Source organism: Delphinapterus leucas, chromosome 3, assembly GCF_059928025.1.
Source record: "Delphinapterus leucas isolate spDelLeu-1000000601 "Yukka" chromosome 3, BTC_Dleu_Yukka2, whole genome shotgun sequence".
Taxonomy (NCBI): Eukaryota; Metazoa; Chordata; class Mammalia; order Artiodactyla; family Monodontidae; genus Delphinapterus; species Delphinapterus leucas.
The window spans coordinates 65,285,979-65,294,655 of NC_143131.1; positions in this window are offsets into that span (position 1 = coordinate 65,285,979).

Below are 8,677 nucleotides of genomic sequence, written 5' to 3' on the forward strand. Positions count from 1 at the left end.
AGGCTGAGGCATTCGTGGGAGCAGCCGTTCTTCTTTTGTTTTGATGAGTTTATAACTTCATTATACTATTATTAAAACATTAATACATATTAAAATTCCACAACGTATATTTTATGTATTAAACTCCACTGTGGAATTAAGGAGAGATGAAATTAAGAAACAGCAATGATTTAAACTCATTTATAAGGGATCATCTGGTGGAGAAAAGACTATGACCTTTTGTTGTTGTTGTTCAGATGATGTCAATTTAAAATAATTTGTAGTTTTGACTTCTCAAAGGGGCAAAGTACACTTATCTCTGAGCAGGCTTCCTTTACTTAGGAAAATAATCTGCTAAATTTGGCCCTTTAGTAAGTATATGTTAAGCAAGTTCACAGGTCATTTTAACCCAGAGTTGGTCTCTACAGAGGTGGAATCTTAGATTTGGGTTGACCATTGCCCACATCCGTTTGTTTGGGAAGGTCGGAGATTCACAGGAGGGGATTGGGCAAATTTGCATGAAGGCACCGGTCTCCTTTCCCCCATTAAAAAAGTTTTTAATAATGTGTAGTAGATGTTTAATAGGTGCACATTTCACAATTTCAACGATTTTGCTCAAACTGAAGCATCGTTAGGATCAAGAGACAGAATATTACCAGCTCTCCAGAAGACTGTCTCATATTTCTTCCTTCCAGGGGGCAGAGTAGTGGCTTCAACTAGCCTAGATTACTTTGGCTTGTATTTGCACTTTATAGCAATTGAATCGTACAGAATATACTCTGTTTCTGGCTTCTCTCACTCAACATTATGTTGAAGAGGTGCGTACTGTCTATGGGTTTAGCTTGTTCATTCTTTTTGCTGTATAGTATTCCACTGTGTGAATGTACCTGGATTTACTCATTTTATTACTGATACGCATTGGGGTAATTCTCAGGTTTGGGACGTTACAAATAATGCTGCTAGGAACATTATAGCAGATGTCTTTGGTGAACATGTACACACATTTCTGTTGGGTACGTACCTAGGAGTGGAATTGTGAGTCATGAAGCAGGCATATGTTCAGCTTCTGCAGATTATCGCCAAACAGTTTTTCAAAGTAAATGATCTAATTTTCACTCCTATTTAATTAGTTTCTTATTGCTGCTTGTAACAAATTACCACAAGCTTAGCTTAAAACAACACAAGTTTATTCTCTTACAGTTCTGGAAGTGATATCTAAACTGGGTTTTACATGACTAAAAGTGTTGGCAGGGCTGAGTTACTTCTGGAGGTTCTAAAGGATAATCCATTTCATTGCCTTTTGCAGTTTCTAGAGGCTGCCTCCATTCCTTGGCTGGTAGCCCCTTATTCCCTTCATATCTCAGGGTCTCTCTCTCTCAACTCTGCTTCTGTTGTCACATGTCTTTGTCTCTCTCTGCTTCCTTCTATCCTCTTGCTTCACTCTCATAAGGACCTTTGTGATTATACTGGGCCCACTCAGATAATCCAGAATAATCTCCTATGTCAAGATCCTTAGTTTAATCACATCTTGCAAAGTTCCTTTTGTAACATATCCATAGATTCCAGGGATTAGAATGTGAACCTCTTTGGGGAGGGCATTATTCAGCCTACTACACCTGTCATCCGGGTATTGGAACATGTTGGATGGATGGAGAGAGGCTGGACTGGGGACAAAAAGGACAATGAAGCCCTGGGATACAGTTCACCTGGAGGATTAGTGCTGTTGACTTGGGTGCTGTGACAGGGCTCATAGGCAGGACAGGGAGGCTGATGCTGGAACATCACAATCCTGGCACCACCAACACATCTGAGGCAAGAGGCTTTCATATAGGGAATGAGAGTGTAGGTCAGTTTGGGCCTGGGCATCTCGCTGAGTGAAACGTTAGGGAAGGCAGGCTCTCCTTTGTGGGAGTTGGGAATAACAAGAAAACAATGGAGAACGGATCAGATTTTGCACTGTGAGCAAGGTCCTCTCAGTGGACAGTACTCCCAGCCCATGTAATGTCCCTATCCATCCTCCAGGCCCTGGGGACTGACCTGTTTCGGGGCTGATGGTGGAACTGTGGGGACTGACTTCCCACATAGGTGAGGTGAGGTGAGGATGAGGTGGGATGGAAGAGCCTGTTAATCTAGGCAGGCGTGCCCTGCCTGCATCGTAACTTGAATGTTGAAGGGAGATGACTTTAACAGTCAGGGCTTGAGGATGAGGACATATTGTGTCTACCTACTTCTGGTCTCATTTTAGTCCAGCAAACACACCTTGAAAGAAACAGGACAGATGTTATTATCTCCACTTTACTTGTGAGACCAGTAGGGCTCCAAGAGGCCATCTGATTTACTCGAGGAGCCTCAGGAATGGAACCAAGAACAGAATGAGACTTGCAGCTCTTCCTGTTGTCCTTGGCGCTGCTCCACTCCCTACTGTGTGAGATTCACTGAGATGCAAGGTGACGGGAGCTGAGAGGCAGGACTGACCCAAGGTGTGCAAACCCAATTAAACACATCCTACTTTGTGGGTGATAAAGTGGGATGATCTGGAATATGAAACATGCTGTCCTCATGGTTTTATACCATTAACAATATGTTTTGGTGGGGTTTTAGGAACAAGTAAAAGTTGATGCATGTGTTTGATAAGCATCTTGATCTGAAATCCCTCCATCTACTTTCTGCCTTCCAGAAATAAGTTGAACACTTTGGTTTACTGGTGGAACCCCTCCAGCTCTCTTAAAAATTGTGGTTATACTAGAATTCATTTACTATCTATTTAATTCTGATCTCAAGACAGAGAGGAGGGGCTTCCCTGGTGGCACAGTGGTTAAGAATCCACCTGCCAATGCAGGGGACACGGGTTTGAGCCCTGGTCCAAGAGGATCCCACATACCACAGAGCAACAAAACCCGTGCGCCACAACTAATGTGCTCTAGAGCCCGCGAGCCACAACTACTGAAGCCCACGCACCGCAACAAAGAGCAGCCCCGGCTCACCGCAACTAAAGAAAGCCCGTGCGCAGCAGTGAAGACCCAACACGGCCAAACATAAATAAATGAATAAATAAATAAATTTATTTTAAAAAATACTTTAACTTGTCTAGGTAGCATCAGGGAAGGCTTCTCAAATGAGGTAACATTTCCAGTGAGACCTGAAGGACAAGTAGATATCATATCAGTGAAGAGTAGAGGGGCTTTTACATGGAGAGAAACAAACTTCTCATCTATTTAAGCCATTGTCATTGGAGGATCTCTGTTACATTCATCCATATCTATTTCATGATGAATATATTCTTTGTACCAGAACAAAGGGTGGACCAGTGCAGGGAGGCACTTTGTGTGCCAGGATAAAGGACTCTGGGTTGCTAGCTGCTTCTCTTTAGGGAGGTTTTCTTTGGTTGTCCCCTGAATATCTTAAAAACATAACAAAAACCAAAGGCCTCTTACTCACTGATACCCCTGCAGTTCCTCAGACAAGTTCTCTGAGCTTACTGCATATTCTGGAAGACTGTCTCAGTCCTTAAGCTTGTTGACAAAACTCTCTTCTATTACATTGGCCTTGGGAGGGGTCCCACTTAACGGCAGCAATCCGGTGGGAACCTTCCTGCCTTCTGTTCTCAGGGTGGAAGAACTTTTTCTTAGGCTTAGAGGGTTTGTTCTAGAAAGAGGCTGAGAAACTTAGCTCTAGTGTCTCTTCTGACATCTGTCACCTAAACTCCAGATACCTCAGAAATCCCAACTGATCTATAAAACCAGGACAGTGCAACGACGTAAGGAAACTAACATCAGCTCTTTGAAGAACTTTAGACCAGAACGAAATACCAAATAGTATTATTTTTACTTTAAAACTCAGTGACAACCTATGTTCAGAAGGAAGATGTGTTTTTTCTTCCGATGATTCATTATTCATTCCAAATACTCATTTTGTCATGCAGATGACATGACATCTAAATATGAAAAGCCAGCTCAATAAATTAGTCAGCATACTGATGAATGTTTTCATTTACTGGACCAACTACTGATTCATGTAAATCAATGAAGAGATGAAGTAATGCTGGAATAATTGATCCGATGTAAACCTCTCGATAACATGATAACCTCTTAGATACACCTTCAAGATGTGTTAAGTTTATAATCATAAGTGAGAAAACTATGTGTCATTTTGCATTGTCCAGCATCCAAACACCTTTTCTATTTTGGCAAATCCAAGATGAGTGGAGGCCAGGATCTGACTTCCCACTCTGGAACATGGACCCGAGCAGATAATTCCCCTTTGGACTCCTTAGACCTGTGTGTGGACATTTGAGCAAGGTTCAGCCAATCAGAGGCTCTTTACTGAGACTCTGAGTCTTCAGGGAGTGATAACAAGGCTAGAGACAGCTAGAGATCACTCAGAGTGGCTGGATGGACTTGAGACTTCAGTGGATGGTGACAAGCGTCCAGGGCAGAGATGCCAGGGCCAGAACCCTACACTTATGGAAACTCGGGTGGAATCTTGACTGTGCCATACACCCCTGAGCTGCTGTTTCCAAGGCTGATTCTCCAGTCTTCATGAAATTCTTTGAAATATCAGGTATCTTTCAAATAAATTTCTTTTCTGTATAAGTTAGCCTGTGTTGGTTTTATTATTTGGAGAAACACTGGCTGATGTACACTCTATGTGAGAGTAAGATACAGGGTATTATTCTATACCTGGTCCAATTCTAGATCAGGAAGAATTCATTTTAAAAACTACAGTTACTTTCAGGGTCCCACTGACAGGAAAGCATGTATTTTACAAAAGATGTTGCATTCTAACGTTTGTTCAGTGCATTTAATTGCTACTCACCCTTTTAACAGACAAACGACTAATCAGGGACAGGCCACAGTCTCCAAGAGCCTGACAGAAAGGCAGTGGTATTTTAGAATTCAAAAGGATCTTTGAAACTCTCACCCAAACCCCTCATTTTGCAAATAAGAAAACTGAGATTCAGGCTGGCTAGATGATTTACCCAAATTGTATAGCCACTCCGTGAAAGAGCAGGGGTTATAATCAGATACCACTCCTGGAGAAAAGATGGGGTGGGTGGGGAAGGGAGAGGCAAAGACAGGTATCCAGTTTGTAGAGCTGAGATCTAAAAATGTGTGTTTGGTTACGAGGCCAGGGAAGTCACAGAATCAGGTCGCAAGGTCAGAGAATTGCCACACAGAAAAGTTGAGTAGGTGTTCAGTTGCTGCTGGAATGCAGGGTTGGCTAAAACAGGGTAGGCTCAGAGCCAGGGTAATACCTGAATTTTTCCTCTTGTCCCAAACATGTGTGGACAAGGAGCCTAAGTGTTTAAACACTTTTTTTTCAACCCTGTGGGAACTTGTCAACTTTCTAAAACTCTCATGAATCCAGCTGCACTTCTGGAACTTTGGTTCCTTCTTCTTTTGGTCATGATGTTGAAATGCCTAGTAGAATTTCATTGCAATTGGACTTGTCACCAGTCGGTGACACTATCTGGCCACTAGGGAGAATTATTCCTTCAGTTTGAGGTATTTGCTTTACATGTTGGGCAGATACTAGTTATACGCTCCCCTCACCAAAAAGAAAAAAAAAAAAGAAATAATAGATCACTTCAAAGGACAGAATTTGTCTCATTCAGGCTTGAAAATTGGTCATTAGAATAAAACTGCTTTTCTCAGGCATACCATGCAGCATGCTATTTTTTTGTGTGTGCTTCACAAATATAATTTTTTATTTGCTATGTGGAATAAAGACAAGGGAAGGGAGACACAAAAGTTAGACACACCAGTTAAGAGGGTATAGTATTACAAGGGAACAAAATAATAGGAAAGGGCAATTACAGAGGTAATTAGGAGAGAAAGCCAGTTCAGGAAATTGTATTTCTTTCTAATTGATAGACTTTCAAGAATTGTTTTTTGTTTTTCTTTTAACATCTTTATTGGAGTATAATTGTTTTACAATGGTGTGTTAGTTTCTGCTGTATAACAAAGTGAATCAGCTATATGTATACATATATCCCCATAACTCCTCCCTCTTGCGTCTCCCTCCCACCCTCCCTATCCCACCCCTCTAAGTGGTCACAAAGCACGGGGCTGATCTCCCTGTGCTATGCAGCTGCTTCCCACTAGCTATCTATTTTACATTTGGTAGTGTATATATGTCAATGCTACACTCTCACTTCGTCCCAGCTTACCCTTACCCCTCTCCATGTTTTCAAGTCCATTCTCTACGTCTGCATCTTTATTCCTGTCCTGTCCCTAGGTTCTTCAGAACCTTTTTTTTTTTTTTTTTCAGATTTCATATATATGTGTTAGCCTACAGTATTTGTTTTTCTCTTTCTGATTTACCTCACTCTGTATGACAGACTCTAGGTCCATCCACCTCACTATAAATAGTTCAATTTCTTTTCATTTTATGGCTGAGTAATATTCCATTGTATATATGTGCCACATCTTCTTTATCCATTCATCTGTCGATGGACACTTAGGTTGCTTCCGTGTCCTGGCTATTGTAAACAGTGCTGCAGTGAACATTGTGGTACATGTCTCTTTTTGAATTATGGTTTTCTCAGGGTATATGCCCAGGAGTGAGATTGCTGGGTCATATGGTACTTCTATTTTTAGATTTTTAAGAAACCTCTGTACTGTTCTCCACAGTGGCTGTATCAATTTACATTCCCACCAACTGTGCAATAGGGTTCCCTTTTCTCAACACCCTCTCCAGCATTTATTGTTTGTAGATTTTTTGATGATGGCCATTCTGACTGGTGTGAGGTGATACCTCATTGTAGTTTTCATTTGCATTTCTTTAATAATTAGTGATGTTGAGCATATTTTCATGTGCTTCTTGGCCATCTGTATGTCTTCTTTGGAGAAATGTCTATTTAGGTCTTCTGCCCATTTTTGGATTGGGTTGTTTGTTTTTTTGATATTGAGCTGCATAGGCTGCTTGTATATTTTGGAGATTAATCCTTTGTCAGTTGCTTCGTTTGCAAATATTTTCTCTGATTCTGAGAGTTGTCTTTTTGTTTTGTTTATGGTTTCCTTTGCTGTGCAAAAGATTTTAAGTTTCATTACATACCATTTGTTTATTTTTTGTTTTATTTCCATTTCTCTAGGAGGTGGGTCAAAAAGGATCTTGCTGTGATTTAAGTTATAGAGTGTTCTGCCTGTGTCCTCTAAGACTTTTATAGTGTCTGGCCTTACATTTAGGCCTTTAATCCAGTTTGAGTTTATTTTTGTGTATGGTGTTAGGGAGTGTTCTAATTTCATTCTTTTACATGTCGCTGTCCAGTTTTCCCAGCACCACTTATTGAAGAGGCTGTCTTTTCTCCATTGTATATTCTTGCCTCCTTTATCAAAGATAAGGTGACCATATGTGCGTGGGTTTATCTCTGGGCTTTCTATCCTGTTCCATTGATCTATATTTCTGTTTTGAGCCAGTACCACACTGTCTTGATTACTGTAGCTTTGTAGTATAGTCTGAAGTCAGGGAGCCCGATTCCTCCAGTTCCATTTTTCTTTCTCAAGATTGCTTTGGCTATTTGGGGTCTTTTGTGTTTCCATACAAATTGTAAAAAAAAAATTTCTAGTTCTGTGAAAAATGCCGTTGGTAGTTTGATAGGGATTGCACTGAATCTGTAGATTGCTTTGGGTACTATAGTCATTTTCACAATGTTGATACTTCCAATCCAAGAACATGGTATATCTGTCCATCTGTTTGTATAGTCTTTAATTTCTTTCATCAGTGTCTTATAGTTTTTGCTGATACAGGTCATTTGTCTCCTTAGGTGGGTTTATTCCTAGGTATTTTATTCTTTTTGCTGCATGGTAAATGGGAGTGTTTCCGTAATTTCTCTTTCAGACTTTATGTCATTAGTGTATAGGAATGCAAGAGATTTCTGTGCATTAATTTTGTATCCTGCTACTTTACCAAATTCATTGATTAGCTCTAGCAGTTTCTGGTAGCATCTTTAGGATTCTCTATGTATAGTATCATGTCATCTGCAAACAGTGACAGCTTTACTTCTTCTTTTCTGATTTGGATTCCTTTTATTTCTTTTCCTTCTCTGATTGCCATGGCTAAAAATTCCAAACTATGTTGAATAATAGTGGTGAGAGAGGGCAGCCTTGTCTTGTTCCTGATCTTAGAGGAAATGGTTTCAGTTTTTCACCATTGAGAATGATGTTGGCTGTGGGTTTGTCATATATAGCCTTTGTTATGCTGAGGTAGACTCCCTCTATGCCCAATTTCTGGAGAGTTTTTATCAAAAATGGGTTTTGAATTTTGTCGAAAGTTTTTCTGCATATATTGAGACCATCATATGGTTTTTATCCTTCAATTTGTTAATATGGTTTATCACATTGATTGATTTGTGTTTATTGAAGAATCCTTGCATTCTTCAATATACACATAAACCCATTTGATCAGGGTGTATAATCCTTTTAATGTGCTACTGGATTCTGTTTGCAAGTATTTTGTTGAGGATTTTTGCATCTATGTTTATCAGTGGTACTGGCCTGTAGTTTTCTTATTTTGTGACATCTTTGTCTGGTTTTGGTATCAGAGTGATGGTGGCCTCATAGAAAGAGTTTGGGAGTGTTCCTCCCTCTGCTATAATTTGGAAGAGTTTGAGAAGGATAGGTGTTAGCACTTCTCTAAATGTTTGATAGAATTCACCTGTGAAGCCATCTGGTCCTGGGCTTTTGTCTGTTGGAAGATT